Here is a 17675-nt window from a genome sequence, read left to right on the forward strand (position 1 = left end):
AGACTGAAGCCTAGGGCAGGTCACAGACAGCCCAGAAATGTGTCAGGCAGGCTTGAGCCCTGTCCTTGGTACTGACGGGTTGGAAAATGCTCAGAGTGCTATAGGGCCTTCAGCCATGCTCTGTCCTTGCCCTGAGTAGGACTGGCTCAGTCCCTTTTCTTCTCATTATAGCAAATGGGAACCAGGGGTGTGTGTGGGGAAGGGGTCTAGGCCAGAACTATAATAGCAGTTTTGGCACTTAGGGCAAACAGCACCAAACACAGTCTCAAATTAACTTTTAATTTAAGTTCAGTTGAAGGGGACAGAGGAGACCCTAAGACACTGTCCCATGGAGAAACACAGATACCTTGAGGAATGAGTATCAGGACTGGATTGGACATGGCATTCACCCAGGGTGGGGTGCTACCATAGTGGGGAAGGAGTTCAACATTTGGTAGCTTCACTTTTTAACCATTTTGTTCTTAATGTGCTAAAATACTATAGAAAGGATACATAGATGCTGTTAGTGCCTGGGTCCAAGCTCTGATCAGGCTACCTTTCCTTTGTCAGTAAGTCCAAGCCCCTGGAGAAGATGGGTTGGCCCCCAACAGAATAGGGAAATTGGGAAGGGGGTACGATCAATGCTGGTTAGGATTAACCATGTGAATTCCTTGAATAATGAATATGCCATTGGTCATGAGGACCTGGGGGTTTAAATCCCACCTCTACCATTTACTACTTGTTGATAGTATGACCCGGGTACAGGGATGTCATAACCTCTTTGGAGCAGCAATTTCTCTTCTCATCAAATGACGGTGATCTCCATTACCCTTTGTGTCTCTCAAATGTTTACTTTTTTAAGGGCTTGTCCTTCTCTGGCAGACTGCCTCTCACCTTTAATTAGGACAGCCCTGCAGAAGAAAAAAAAAGCATGGTGCAGACAGGAGAAAGCAAGAATCTTAATTATCTATGGTCTGGATGCCTATATTTACTAGATGTGTGACCATGGATAAACACTTAACTGTACTAAGTATAGGTTGGGCTAGGTCTCTTCCAGCCCTAAATGTCATTTTTCTACAGTCCTATGATAAGAGAGCAGAGAAGTAAGCAAGCTGTCAGTGTGAATATCAGGGACAAAGTTTTAATAAACCAGAATTCAGGAATAAGAAAGGGATGGGCAAGGCAGAGAAATGAACAGCTTCTTTGTTCCAAAGGCTCACAGGATTGTGGCTTTAGAGCTAGTAGGGATCTGAGGGGTCACTGATTCCAGTCCCCCACATTTGAGAGAATCAGTGGCAGCCACCAAGACCTGGGAGAGGGGAAGTCCATACCAGCACATAAACACAGGTAGCATGTGGGGGTGAAGCTTGTATCTACCCTCACCTACCCTCTGGGTCTCTCTCCTCCTTTTCCTCCCCATCCTTCAGCTAAAGGGCCCAGCTAGGCAGGGGAATTACTCATCCCTGGCAAATGGCAGATAAATTACAAGGGTTGAAGGGAGGGAGGGGAGCAGAAGAGAGACTGACATTTTCAGGGCAGTCTGGCTTTCTGCCCAGATGATTAGGGAATGGTCCAAAATCCGCAGATGTGGCAGGGATGGGAATGGGGGATGGGCTGAGGTGGGCCTGGCTTGACTTCAATATCACCTAGTCCTAGGGTAAAGAAACAAGGAAGAGAGAGGAGGGAAGCCCTGGGCCCTGTAGCCAGCAAGCACTTAATAAATATTCAAATGAATCGAGCACCAGGCTGCTCTGTGCTACACTGACCAACCAATCACCAAATATTCCTTAAGTACCGACTGTGTACTGAGTGGTACTAGGTACCAATAGTGAGCCAGGCAAGTCAAAGAGCATTTATGAAGCACCTGCTATGTACTAAGCAGGAAGGGACAGTAAAGGTCAGTTTCTGTCCTCAAGAAATTTATCTCCTATCAAGGGTAACACTCTGTAATGATAAAAAATGATAGGTTATATTTATATAGCGCTTTAATATTTGCAAGACACCTAAGACATATTCTCATTTTATCTTCAAAACAGCCTTGGGGGGAGGAGCTGTTATTGGCCCCACTTTACAGATGAAGAAATTGAGACTGAAAGTAGATGTGACTCAGCCATGATCAGACAGCTAGAAAGTGTCTGAGGCAGGATTTGAACTCACACATTCCTGACTCCAAGCCTGGGAATTCTTTCCAGGATACCACATTACTTCAATATATATGTATGCATGCAGGCATACATACTACTTTTTCTGTTGTTTTTCAGTTTGGATCTGACTCCTCATGACCCCATTTGAGGTTTTCTTGGCAAAGATACTTAGAGCGGTTTGCCATTTCCTTCTCCAGCTCATTTTATAGGCGAGGAAACTGAGGCAAGTGGGGCTAAGTGACTTACCCAGGGTCACAAAGCTAGTAAGTGGCTAAGGTCTTCTTGAGTCTAGGCTCAGCACTCTATGGCGCCCCCTAGCTGCCTCAGGTATATTACAGTGGTGTGCTGGTAAATGTTTAACGGCTAGTGTTGGGGGGTGGGTAAGATGTATGCAGGACACACTTTTAATTTTAATCTGTCTTTTTAAAAAAACATTTTTGCATCACTTTCTTAAGGCTACACAATCAACAAAACAATAAATCAAGCCCTTATTTATAGTATTTGTTGATTTTGGAGACACTGAAAACTTGATAGTAAGATGCATATTGGCAAGCTTCAGCATAGCCCAGGATATAGGATAGCTATATGGCAGGAAAGACTTCACTCAGGAAGTGGTGCTTGGAAGAAACTTAAGTATTCTCTGAACATTCCCCTTAAACTCCATTTCCCTTGAGCATATTTACCCTGGACTGAATCTGAAGAAACGAGTAGAGGGGAAGGACACTTGGGTTCTCCTCACACTTCCCCCGCTGACTTACAAGTCAAACGATACACACACACATAGAGATACATATATAGACAGATATACATGTATACACACATATATACTACATGTAGATATATACACACATACAAATATACTATATGTACATATATGGAGATTTACATATGTACATATATAGATATATACATGTATAGAGATATACATACATATACTATATATACATATATAGAGATACATCTACACATATATACTATATATACATATAGAGAGGTATCCCTTGAAGTTCCATAAAATGTTATCTATTATTATTATGTAATGGGCTACTGCTCTTCTCTTTTTTCTTAACATACAATATTTTATTTTCCCCTAATTACATGTTAAAATAATTTTTAGCATTTGTTTTTTAAGTTATTAGTTCCAAATTCAATCTCCTCCCTCCTCCCTGAGATGGTAAGCAATCAGATATAGGTTATACATGTGAAAGCACATAAAATATTTCCATATTAATTATTTTGTAAAGAAGACTAGAATAAAAGAAAAAGAAAGAGAAAAATAGCATGCTTCAGTCTGTATTCAAACACTATACGTTCTTTCTTTGGAAGTAGCTTCATCAATCCTTTGGGATTGTCTTGGATCATTGTATTGCTGGGAATAGCTAAGTCATTCACAGCTGATCATTGTACAATATTGCTGCTATTGTGTACAATGTTCTCCTGGTTCTGTTCACTTCACTTTGCATCAGTTCATGTAAGACTTTCCAGGTTTTTCTGAAATCATCCTGCTTGTCATTTCTTTTTTTTTTTCCTAAAGCAATCAGGGTTTAAGTAACTTGCTCAAGGTTACACAGCCAGTTATTTCTGGGTGTGGTGCTAAGTATCTGAGCCCAGATTTGATCCCCAGGTCATCCCAACACTGGAGCTGGTGCTCTTACTCTCTGAGCCACCTGGCCACCCCTAGGCAATTGGGGTTAAGTAACTTGCTCAAGGTTACACAGCCAGGTGTTTCTGGGTGGGTGCTGTGTCTGAGCCTGGATTCGATCTCCAGGTCATCCTGACACTGGAGCCGGTGCTCTTACTCACTGTGCTACCTGGCCGCTGCTTGTCATTTCTTATATCACAATAATATTCTGTCACAATCATATACCACAGCTTGTTTAGCCATTCCCCAATTGATGGGCATCCCCTTGACTTAAAATTCTTAGTCACCACAAAACTACTGCTCTTCTTTTGACCTCAGTTTTTCCACTAGATCCACAAGTAAAATGGAAGGTATTGTTTTTACTGTACTGCATTAATAAGGTTCATTTCAATTCAACAAGGATTTCTTGAGTATCTACTCCTTGCCCAGAACTTTGGAGACAAAGTTAAAACATTTCCTGCCTCCAAGAAGTTCACCTTTTATTGTGTAGAGGAGTACAGAGATAAGTAAATATGAAATATTTTCAGTATTGGGTAGGACAAGATGAACACTACCACCTGGGGAAATCAGTACACTAGTCGAGAAGCATTTACTTAGGTTCTGAGTATTACACTGTGCTGTATTAGGGGGAAAGAGACAAAAATATACATGTATATGGGCTCCTCTCAGGGCATTTGCAGAGTTAATATAATCTGTCACTAAGATATACGCCAGAATAAATATAAGATCGTTTTGAAAGAGGGCACTAGTAGATGAGATAAGGAGGAGCTTCATGGTGAAGTTGGCACCTGAGCCAAGCGCTGAGGGAAGTAAAGGAGGAGATGGGGAGGGGGCTCCTTCCAGGCAGAACAGCCAGTGCAAAAGCGTAGACATTGATGGAGGAACAGCAAGAAGCCCTGTTTGGTTGGACCATAGCATATAGGAAGAAGACTATATATTTCTGGTGAGGCTAGAAAGGTAGGCTGGGGCCAGATTGGGAAGGATTTGAAAAGTCAAAGACATTTGGGGTTTTCTACTGGGGGCAATAGGAGACCACTGGGGTGTACTATATAGGAAAATGAGATAGGCAGACCTTAGAGAAAATCACTTTGGCAGCCATGTGGGTAAGATTAGAGTGGGGAAGAGACAAAGCTGGGAGACCAGTTAGAAAGCAATTGTAACAGATCATCAGGTTGTTCAATGTATTGATTCGTTTTGCTAATTTGTTTTCTTCTTCTTCTTCTTCTTCTTCTTCTTCTTCTTCTTCTTCTTCTTCTTCTTCTTCTTCTTCTTCTTCTTCCTCCTCCTCCTCCTCCTCCTCCTCCTCTTTGCCCTAAAAATGCTTTGTTATAACAGATACCTCTGGGAGAGAGAGAAAAAAGATGTAATTTAGGTGATGTAAAAATAAAACATCTCAATAAACTTTATTTAAAAAAAATATCAATTAAAAAAAGGCTCTTGGTGATGAAGACCCAAACTAGGCAGTGCCTGTATGAATAGTGAGAAGTATTTGGTTGTAAGAAATATAGTGAAGGTAGAAATGGCGAGATATGGCAGTTGAATGGATCCAGGTTAACAGACAGTGATAAGTCAAGTTTGAAACTGTTGTAAACCCAGGAGACAAGAAGGAAGGTAGCACCCTCAACCAGAATAGGGAAATGCAAAAGAGGGGAAAGTTTTAGGGAAAAAAGACAATGAGTTCTGTTTCAAATATGTTGAGTTTGAGATATTCACGAGACATCCAGTGTCCAGGTCCAGGACTGGACCTCAGGAGACAGGTTGAAGAATTAAGAGAGGGCTTTTGAGGAAGGGGTGGGGCACTTGAGCTGAACCTTGAAGGGAGCTGGGGATTCCAAAAGATGGATGTGGAAGGGGGGGAGGTCAAAACGAGAGGGGGGGGGGTGACTATTTCTTTTTTCAGATGTCCTACTCCTAAGTATTGTGTATGTATGAGATATTGGATATGTATGTAGGGGAGAGAGAGAGACAGAGGGAGGGAGGGAGAAACAGAGACAGAGAGGAGAAAGACAGAGAAAAGAGAGAAGGAGAAAGAGAGAGTGAGTCACTAGTGAGTATTTAACACAGAATATTGGATGTATATGTAGGGGAGAGAGAGAGACAGAGGGAGGGAGGGAGAAACAGAGACAGAGAGGAGAAAGACAAAGAAAAGAGAGAAGGAGAAAGAGAGAGTGAGTCACTAGTGAGTATTTTTTTTTTAAAGCAATCGGGGTTAAGTAACTTGCTCAAGGTTACACGGCCAGGTATTTTTGGATGGGTGCTAAGTATCTGAGCCAGGATTTGATCCCCAGGTCATCCCGACACTGGGGCCAGTGCTCTTACTCGTCAGCCACCTGGCCGTCCCCACTAGTGAGTATTTAACACAGAAGCGAAGATTCTTCTTACTCTGTCTCAGGTCATTACTTTCACTTAGCTTTCTGACTGAAGGTTGTGAGCAGACCTGCGCTTGAATCCCCAGAGCTGTGTGTGGTTTTTTAGAGACTTGAAGAGACGCACATGTAAACAAATGCATGTACATACAATCATCTATAAATGTACATGTAGCATGTGTGTGTAGCACTGGTTGTCGTGAGGTTCAAGTGAGGCAATCACTGTGGAGTGCTTGGCACAGCACCTGGCCTACAATGAGCACTAGATAAACGTCGTTGCTGCTGTTGAGTTCAATTGTGTCCAGCTCTTCATAACCCCATGGACCACAGCATTCCAGTGCTGTCCATAGGGTATGCTTGGCAAAGATCCTGGTGTGGTTTGCCATTTCCTTCTCCAGCAGATTAAGGCAAACAGAGTTAAGTGACTTGGCCAGGGTCACACAGCTAGGAAGTGTCTGAGACCTTCCTGACTCCAGGCCCAGCCCTCCATCCACTGAGCCGCCACACTACCTCCTATATAAATATTGGCTGTAATCATTATTATTTATCCATACTTCCCAAAAGCCTTGGTGCAACTTTAAACCTTAACAGCTTAAGTGATGTTATTTAGGTTAATAAGCTTTGATGCCTTCAGATTGCACTGAGACTTCTGGGACACCTTCCATGGCACTTTATAACGTACAGAGTACTTTACATACGTTATCTCATTTGATCTTCACAGCAGCCGGGTCAGGAAGGTGCTATATTATCACCATTTAACAGATGAGGAAACTGAGGCTGAGAGAATATGTCACAAACCCCTTTAGTCTACCCAATATGATCCATCCATCTCAAGAATTATATAGTATCAAGAGAATGTTCTAGGGCCGTTCCATTATGGAATGAGCGGCACCAGTCACCCCCCGCCCCCAAGGTTACTTTGCATTTGCACAGTATGTGTTTTGTGCACGTAGTTATTTTCATGTGTCTTTCTCATCAGAATTCGAGCTCCCTGTGGGGAGAGACCATGTTTTTGCTTTCTTTGTATCCCTCGTGCTTAGCACAATGCACACAACATAAACTTAGCCTTGTAACGAGGCTAGCCATGAGGTTGCGAGCTGGTACAGTGGAGTCAGGGAGACCCAGGTTCAAATCCTGCCTCGGACACTTACTTAACTATATGTCCCTATACAAGCTTAGTCTTTTTTTTTTTTGAGGAGTAGTTGGAGTTAAGTGACTTGCCCAAGGTCACACAGGTAGTTTTTTGTGTTAAGTATCTGAGGCTGGATTTGAACTCAGGTCCTCCTGACTCCAGGTCCAGTGCTCTATTCACTGTGCCACCTAGCTGCCCCTCTCTCTTAGTCTTAATCTACTCATCTGCAAAATGGAGATAATAATAGCATTTACCTTCCAAGGTGGTTTTGATAATCAAATGAAGAAATAGCTGTAAATGCTTTGCAAACCTCTATATAATTGCTTGCTGCTATTTTTATTAACTTATCAGATGCTTATGTGCCTTTTATATTTTTTCCGTCCTTGCCATTATATACATAGGCTTCATGGATATCTAAATAAATCCTAGTATGGCCTTCTTCCTTCTTTCCCATATCTTAATTATGTACATAACTAAACACAATACCACCACCAGGAGCATCTCCCCCTGACCTTTACCCCTCATCCATTCCAAAGGCCTCCAGATCTCATGAGGTTCCTCCAGACTGGTAAGACACTGCATCCATCCCCCTCTCTCTGCATAGCAACATGTTCTCAAGCAGGCCTCAGTTTCCTTCTCAGTAAAATCAGGGTGTTGGACTCAATAGCCTCTTATATTCTTTCCAACTCTAATTATATATGATCCTGATTACTTTATGAATAGTGGTCAGCAAGTCTGTCTTGAGGAAACCTGTAATATCTGGTTTTCTGGGCCATTATTGCCGAAGTGTTATTTAATTCTTATGTTTTTATTATATTTATGAATATATGATATTTATATTTATAAATATATAATATTTATATAATTTAATATTAATAAATAGTGCTATTTAATATGTTTTGCATGACTATACATGTATAACGTATATCAAATTGCTTGCCTTCCTGATAAGGGGTGGGGTGGGGTGGAAGACAATTTGGAACTCAATTTTAAAAACAAATGTTGAAAAAAATTTTTACATGTAATTGGGGAAAAATAAAATACTGAAGAAAAAATGAATGCTATCTAAGCTATTAAAGTTTAAAACTGCATCAAGACTTTTAGGACCAATACCACTTTTAGGGCTGTATCCCAAAGAGATCATTTAAAAAAATAAAAAGGGAAAAGGACCCACATGAACAAAAATATTTATAGTAGCTCTCTTTTTGTAAAGCATTGAAAATTGAGGGGATGCCCTTCAATTGGGGAGTGGCTGAACAAGTTGTGGTATATGAATATAATGGAATACTATTGTGCTATAAGAAATGATGAGCAGGCAGACTTCAGAAAAACCTGGAAAGACTTACATGAACTGATGCTGAGTGAAGTGAGCAGAACCAGGAGAATATTGTGCATAGTAATAGTAACATTGTTTGATGCTCAACTATGATTGACTTAGCTCTTCTAAGCAATACAATGATCCAAGACAAAAGACTCATGATGGAAAATGGTATACACATTCAGAGAAAGAACTATGGAGTCTGAATGCAGAAAAAGAATATTATTTTCTATCTTTTTTGTTTTTTATTTCTCATGGTTTTCCCCCTTTTGCTCTCATCCTCTTTCACAACATGACTAGTGTGGGAAGATATTTAATATATATAACCTATATCAGATTGCCTGCCATCTTGGTGGGGAAGGGAAGGAGGGAGAGAGAAAATAATTTGGAATTCAAAATCTTATAAAAGTGAATGTTGAAAACAAAAATTAATTAGTTATAAGGGGCGGCTAGGTGGCGCAGTGAGTAAAGCGCCGGCCCCAGAATCAGGAGGACCCAAGTTCAGTTCTGGCCTCAGACACTTAACACCCACACAAAAAAACTAGCTGTGTAACCTTGGGCAAGTGACTTAACCACAATTGCCCTCCAAAAGGCAAAGAAAAATTTAATTAGTTATAAAAAGACTTTTGGGACACTTTGTATAAATAATAATAGCCAATATTTATAGAGGAGGCAGCTAGATGGCTCAGTGAATAAAGAACTGGGCCTAGAGTCAGAAGCCATAGGCTCCTGTGGTCTTGGTAGAGGCTCTGATTGGTCCTTTCAAACGCCCTACTGTTGACATAGTCCACTGCAATGTTTGTGAAATTCCTGTGTGTGTACAAGGCTAATCTGATAGCTCCTGGTGGTGGGCCCTGGGCGGGCAATCAGATAGTCCAGGAATGCCTGGTTGGTATTAGACATTGGTTAAATTGAATTGAAGAAAGCAACAAAGGCTATGAGGTAAGCCCTTGAATACAGCAAACCTGTTTATTTACCCAATATACAGCCCTATTATGGTCCTCTGTGTGTATGAAGTTTTGAAGTTTTGGCTTTGGCCACCAGTAAAAGGTGGGGCAAAGGTAGCTTTCCTCAGCACATTTGTCTCCTGAATCCCTCCAGGGGATTCTGAGCTGGGACAGTATCAGGGAACCTAGTGAGATGGGCTGTTCATGTTGTTTGAATGCAAAATGTACACTTGCCCAAAAGACTATTTTATGGAGAACTCACACAGGACAAGCGTTCACCTGGTGGTCAGAAGAAGCGATACAAGGACACTCTCAAGGTCTCTCTCAAGAACTTTGAAATTGATTGTGTGACATGGGAGACACTGGCACAAGACCTCTCAGCATGGTGTGCCCACATCAGAGAAGGTGCTGTGCTCTCTGAGCAAAGCAGATTAAAACAGCTCAAAGAAAGGAAGGATGTGCACATTTAGAGAATCCACCCCAAATGTTCACAGGGAATATTTGTGCCTGACCTGTGGGAGAGCATTCCAAGCTCGTATTACTCTGACCAGTCACAGGCAGACACAATGAAACTTGACTGTAGCAGAGTGAGGTCATTTTGGTCCTCTTTGAGAATGAAGGACAGCGACCAACCAACTCGTGAGGTGTCTAACAATTGAAATGAAGGCATTCTCTTCCGATACTAGTGTCCTCCAAGAGGAGAGAGATAGGCATACAGACAAGGAAATAGGAAGAGAAAGACAGGGAGAGAGAGACAGAGACAGAGAGAGACAGAGACAGAGAGACAGAGAGAGAGAGAGACAGAGAGAGAGAGAGAGAGAGAGAGAGAGAGAGAGAGAGAGAGAGAGAGAGAGAGAGAGAGAGAGAGAGAGAGAGAGAGAGAAGAAAGGGGAGGCAGGCTCCTGGTAGAGGTTAAGGTATAAGGGGGGCCCTTGGATCTCTGAAAGGAAGAACTAGGCAGCATCAGTTCCCAATGTCCCCATAATCATCAACAATTTAGAGCTAAAAAGGGACCATCTAATGTTCATTTATAGGTTATCTTACCAGTTCCTTCATTTCGTATATGAGAAAACTGAGGCCCAGAGAGTCTAAGTGAATTGTCTGGTGACACACAGGTGGGAGGAATCAGAGGCAAGATTCAAACCCAGGCCCCCTGACTCCAAAACCCATGGCTCTTTCCCCTATATCAGTGGTTCCTGATGTTTTTTGTTCTTCAAGTCCCTTCCAACAAAAAAACTGTGCTGTGGACTCCCAGGGTAATTTGGTATACTATCCATAGTGGCTTTTTTTAAGATTTATTCATTAGGTGCTTTCCATAATTTCATAATGTTTGCTCACAAAAGCTCCAAATGAAAATGTGAATTATATAATTATAATTATAAAATATAAAATTTTATTCTACCTCTGTGAAAATTCTAAATATAAAAGTGCAAAACTCTACTCATAAAATAATTATCAATATTTTATGTGAAACATTCTGTATGGACTAAAAGTAATCCAGCAAGACTTCGTATGCTCACTATTATCTGTAAGATTTCATATTAAATTCCCTTATTTTAAATTTTTTATAGAACAGACATGACATTTTTAATAAAATGAGTTACAACTTGGAAGATGGTCAATGTAATATAATAATCATGTATAAACTAAATTTCTGCATTGGACTTTTTTATTTGAACAAAGGTTTGCAATATTTGGCTGAGCACCAGACAAACACAGATCTTAAATCTGGTTCTGTTTGAGTTTATCTCTGTATTTTGATTTAACGCAAGAATAAAGTGAAAATGACTTTCTTCACATGACTGTGTTGTAGGAAATGGTAGGAGAATTTTACAAGCTCTCATGATGAGAGATGAGAATTAGTTTTTTTTTTATTTTTAGCTACCTAGCCAATCAATGAAAATGAATAACTCTTTACAACATAAAATAATTTACTTTTCTACTGACTGATAAGCGCCTTATTAAATTATAAATGTACCTAAAGTTTAACTTCATAGATTGCTTCATTTTAAAACAGTGTTTATATATAAACTAACCTCTGTAAGGAAAGAGTCTCTTCACAAGTGACTTTCTTAATTTCTACCATCTGGACACCAGCTACATTTTCATGAAAACTCTACTGAATGATTACAAGGGTTGCCAACCATTTCATTTGAAAATCCACCAGATAGAACAATAACAACATAAGCAGAGGATCATTTTAAATAGGGAAACAGCAATAATACTACAATAAGGGGAGACATTAAGGTTTGTTTCAGCAAAATGTGTGTAATGGTCCATGATTGTTTCAAGACGACTTGTAATGTGAATAGCCAGCAACCACGGTTTTCACACTAACTGACATTTGTGCTGAAAGAATACAAATGTTCCTAATATGTTGACCAAATGGTTACATAGCAGATGAAGTATGATCAGAGGGTAACAGAGAGGAATGAGAGAGCTACTCTGGTACAGTGTATAGAAAATAAATTAGGGTATGTGCATGAGTCTGACCATCTGTTGGGAATCAGTTTGTGTTCCAATGTTGATTCCTTGTGGAGGATTTGGAAACAATTTGATGACAAGTTGAGAAACTGCAAGGACATGTTTCACTTTGTTAGAAGTGGTCAGGGTTTGATGTAATCTCTACACACATGATCTCTGCAGAAGAAAACTTACAATGCTTTAAATATGCACATGCTTGTTCTCACAAAGGAAAAATATATGTGTAATTTAATTGGGCAATCATTTGCTGCTTAAGGCCCCATTAAAGAATTTTTAGTGTGGACCATCATGGTGAACCCAATGAGAACCACTCTGCTGCATAATGCTGCCTCATACAATAAGTATGTGCCTTAAGTTTTATAATTTACATGATGTTTACATGGATTATTTCATTTGATCCCAATAACATTATGAGGGAAATACTACAGGTATTATCCTTATTTTAGAGATGAGGAAATTGCCCAGGATCACACAAGATTCATGGCAAGATCCAAGCCCAGCTCTCTTCTACTGCCAAATTGAGGGCCCTTTACACTCTGTCATGCTATTCCATATGCCTCCACACCAGACTGCCTTTCCCAAGCTGGTCAAAAGTCCTTCAGAAGCATCCAGCATATGATGCCCTGGCCCTGGTCTCCCTCTCAGGGACTTGAGGAACTCTTCCCCCCAGCCCTCACAATGCTCCATGCAGATGTAGGGAGTTAAAGACAGTCCTAGAGTAAAGATGGAATTGGCTATACCCCAACATGACAGAACTCCTCCAAAACTATTCACACCCAGCAAAAATTTAGCATTAGTTATGAAGAGATTGTCTCCCTCTGGAAGGGATCCCAGAACAACGCTGGTACTGTCCCATGGCCATCTGGGAGCTTCCCCCTTTTGTTTCCTCGCCACAAGACCCCTCTTCCCTCATCCTCTCCTGGAGCTCCCTGCTCCTTCCCTGAGCACCCTGTGCCAAACTGCACTTAGCACTCCTCCATTCACTTAGCATCATGTTCTAGTCACTGGACTCTTGTCTCCCTCATTAAGTGTCCTCTCCCATTCATTGAGGCTCTCTCTCTACTCCTCTCAAAATGCTATCCTATTCACTGAGCCTTTATCCCTACCTTACTCAGAACACTGTCCTATTCATTGAAACCCCAGACTCCCCACTGAACCCTTCTTGCTCTTCTTGGATGCCTGTCCCCTTCACTAAGCCCCTCTCCCCTTCATTGAACATCCCGTCCCACTCTCTGAATCCTCATTCCTTACTTGCTCAGCACACTGTCTCCATTGAACCTTTATCCCCCTCCTTTAGCCTCACTTCTCTCTCTTTGAACTGCTCTTCCCTCTCTGAAGTATCATTCCCCTCACTGAACCCTCATTTCCTCTTTGTACTCCCATCTTTTTAACCAAGTGTACCATTCATTTGGCTCTCAATCAGCTCACTGTTGCATTCCCTGATAGAGCACCTAGCCACAGACCTCCCACTTACATCACTGAGTCCCCATCCTCTCATTGAGCCCCACTCCCTCACAAAGCCTTCATCCCCTCACTGAGCATCTGGCTTCCCTGGAGCTGTCCAACCCCAGGTTCACTGCAGCAGCTTTCACCTTTCTCATTTTCATGAAGCTCCTGCTAGTGCCGTATCAGTGCCAGGAATGACTGGCTGCTTTTGTCCCTACTGTCCTAGCGGGGGAGGAGGGAGCCACTGGCAGAGAGCCCTCATCATGACAGAGAAGAAGAATGGACCATAATGTCTTCAGTCTCCTTCTGAATGTCAGGATCTAGACCTCAAACAAACCCTGCCAGGGAAGCACTAGAACTGCCAGAGCCCTTGGAGACCATATTCTGGGGCCTCCTCTTGTGTTTAAGAACCTTATCTTCTAGTTATTTGTATAAATGGCAAATGTCACTGTGTGCTCCCCTCCCAAGCCCCACCCCACCTCCCTATCAGACTGAAAGGTCCCTGAGGGAAAGTACAGCATTCTAACTGATAGAACCAGTTAATAGTAACCACGGGGTGGCTAGGTGGCACAGTAAGTAAAGTGCTGGCCCTGGAGTCAGAAGGACCCAAGTTTGGTTCCAGACTCAGGCACTTAACACCCACAAAAAAAACCCCAAAAACTAGCCGTGTAACCTTGGGCAAATTACTTAACCCCAATTGCCCTTCAAGAGGCAAAAAAAAAAATTAGTTAGTAACCATTAAACCCAGTTAATTATAGCAGAAGGAGAAGAGGACAGATTTGTGGCTTCACTGGTCTAGGGAACTCCTCGAGGAGGAATATGCCTCTTCTCTGTAACTCCCAGACTTAGAAACTTGCCCAGAGCACTGGGAAGTTCCTAAACTTCCTCAGTCACACAGACAGTTTATATCAGAAGAAAAATTTGAACCTTGGTCTTGGGGGCTTCAAGGTTGACTCAGTATCCCCTCTCCCACACTGCCTCTAATGGAAAAAATTTTCACATTTCAAATCCTAGCCCTGATACTTTTTTCTAGCATTTACATAATACTTTAATGTTTGCAAAGGACTTTAGAAATATTATCTCTTTTTATCCTCACAACAACCCTTGCTGTTCCTATTATCCTCATTTTACACAAAAGGGACCTGAGGTTGGTAGAGGTCAATGACTTGCCCAGGGACACACAGCTAGTAAGTGTCTGAGGCAAGATTCACACTCAGGTCTTTTTAACTCCAAATTCAGTACTCCATCCATTGCACTGCCCAGTCAAACTTAAAGTCAAGACTAGTAAATTAAGGGGATGCCCATCACTTGGGGAATGGCTGAACAAGATGTGGTATATGAATGTAATGGAATACTATTGTGCTATAAGAAACAAGGAGCAGATTGGACTTCATATTTACCTGGAAAGGCTTATATGAACTGATGCTGAGTCAGAAGAGCAGAACCAGGAGAAATTTGTACACAGTTACAGACACAACGTATGTGTGACAACCAAATTTTATACACTGGACTCTTCTCAACAATGCAGAGTTCCATCAACTCAAAAAGACTCATGATGGAGAGAGAAGTCTACATCCAGAGAAAGAACTGAGTTTGAATGCAGACTGAAGCAAACTACCTGCTCTCCTTCTTTTTCTTGTTTGGTTTTGTTTCCTCTTTCCCATTGTTCATTCGATCCGATACAATCCTTTTTTATAACCTGACTAATGTCTAATGTGAAAGTATTTGCAGATCCTATACTTGATTGTATGCTGCCATGGGGGGTGGGGAAGAGGGGAGGGAGAGGGAGAAAATTGGAAACTCAAGGAGTTGTGGAACTGAATCTTGTAAACTAAAAATAAACAAATTAATAAAGACCAAAAAAAGAAAAAAATAAAGTCAAGACTACCTGGGTTCAAGTCCTGCCCTCCACACTGTAATAGGTGTGTTACCACGTGCAGATCATAGCCTCTCATTGTGCTATGAGCAATTGTCTTAAACAATAAAGTTACAAAGCAGTTATAGTAGACAGGCCTTTAAACACCAAGCTGGGGACTTGACATTTTATCCTAGAGGCAAGAGGGAGTCACTGAAATGTCTGAGTGAGGGCATGGTGTGGTCGGATCTCTGTTTGTGGAACACACACATATATGTCTATATGCACACACATATATTACTGTTGTTCGGAGGACTGGGCTGGAGAGGGGAGAGAAGAGAAACAAGCAGATCAATTAATTAGGAAGTGATTTCCCTCAGGATTGAAAGGGCCTGGTTGAATGTGAGAACTGAGAGAGAAGGAAGAGCAAATAATGACTCTGAGGCTGGAAACCTGGATTACTAGAAAGATGTGCAGGAGCCAGCTCTTACCAGCTTGGGAGAATCGACTGTTAAATTTTTAGTTAAAGCATTTACATTTTGGAAATCAGGACATGCTACCAATCAGAACTTGATTGATTGTAGTGTTGATTATCTAGTCTTTAAAAAGTGAGGGAGGGATGGCTAGGTGGCACAGTGAATAGAGCACTGGCCCTGGAGTCAGGAGGACCTGAGTTCAAATCCAGCCTGAGACACTTGACACACTTACTAGCCATGTGACTTTGAGCAAATCACTTAACCCCAATTGCCCTCCAAAAAGCAAAAAAAAAAAAAGTGATGGAGAAAGTGTTAGTAATGCTTCTAAAACTTAAAAGTGAATCCTGCAGACACTTCCTCCCCCTGTTCCCACTCCTGCCAAGCTGGTTGTTAAACATTTACCAATATACTTCTGGATGGGGATGCTTTCATCAGAATTAGGGAAGAGTGATAAGGGAAAGATTGGGGTGGGGAAAATTCTATTTTTGACCTATTAAGTCGGAGATAGACACAGGAGAGATGCACCTCTTTGGGAGGTACCCATACCAATGAAATCACAGGTTAAGACTTAAAAAAGTATTCTAGGCTTTCTGCTAGACCAGGAGATAGAAAAGCCAAAACCAAAATGGTCCCAACCTTCTCAGGGAAATATTGTACCAGTTATGTAAAATGAACAAATTAATTCAAACCAACCTCCCCACCTCACAACTAGAGAAACTGAGGTCAAGAGACTCAATCAACAAACACTTATTAGGAACTTTGTATCTGCTTGGCCCTATGTAGGTGCTGCAGGTATAAAGAATAAAAGAGTCCCTGCCCTCCAGAAGCTTGTCTTCTCCCTTGATTAAGGAACCCGCACACATATAATTGAATAAAAAATACATATGAAGTAAATGCCAGGTGATTTGGACTTGCCCAGGTGACACAGGTTCTGTGGACTTACCACCCAGTGTTCTTTCTGAAACGTGTTCTCCCCTTCCAGCTTGGGGTGAAAGAACAATACCCTCCTGGAGTGTGGCTTCTTCCCAGACCCAGAAAAGCTACCTCCCCCCTTCACTATATACCCCCCCTTCCACAAAGAAACACAAAAGACAGTCCCTACTCTCAAGGAGCTCACTGACTAATGGAGGAGGCCAGACAGTACAAACAAGATAATAGCTAATTCTAAGGATGAGTGCTTGGGTTGACTGGAGGCCCGAAGGACATCAACAGAGATGGGGAGATTAAAGGGAGAGAGAATATCAGGAGTTCCCTTCTGGAAATGCTGAGTACTTTGGTTGATAGTAGAATTGTTCTGTGCCTCTCCAATGTCTGTGTCTGTGTCTGCCACCCTGCCCTCCCCTGGCCCAGACACTGAGAACAAAGATGAAAGGCCGGCACAGTTTCCAGATGCATTGGCCAGGAAAGCTGTAGCTGAGCATGGACGTTCTCAGTGACACTGACAAGATCCATCTTTATCCCTGGCTACTTTGAGAGCTGAAGCCAGAGTGCTGTGTGCCTACATCCTCCTCTGACCTGACCTGTTTGCAAATGGGACCATGGGGTGAGGAGAATATTCCTGAGGAAAGAAGGAAAGGCCCTGAATGATGACTTTAGGGGAGTTACAGACACAAGGAATAGTCATTGTAATGATTGCCTTTGAAGTCAAGGAATGCTGGTAACACAGAAGGGATAAAGTCCTTTGACTGTGTGTGTGTGTGTGTGTGTGACAGATAGACAGAGAGGAGAGAAAGGAGACAGAGAGAAAGAGAAATGAGAGAGATCTTGGTTCTCGAACTGTAGGAAACTGACATCTAGGGAGGGTAAGTGTCTGATCATGGTCATGCTCACACAGGTACTAAGAGTCAGAGGGGGAATCTGAATCCTGGTCATCTGGGTCCAGATCC

The sequence above is a fragment of the Petaurus breviceps genome, unplaced genomic scaffold, assembly GCF_028583685.1.
Source record: "Petaurus breviceps papuanus isolate PSGF00001 unplaced genomic scaffold, PetGlider_PUasm1.0 91041, whole genome shotgun sequence".
Lineage (NCBI taxonomy): Eukaryota > Metazoa > Chordata > Mammalia > Diprotodontia > Petauridae > Petaurus > Petaurus breviceps.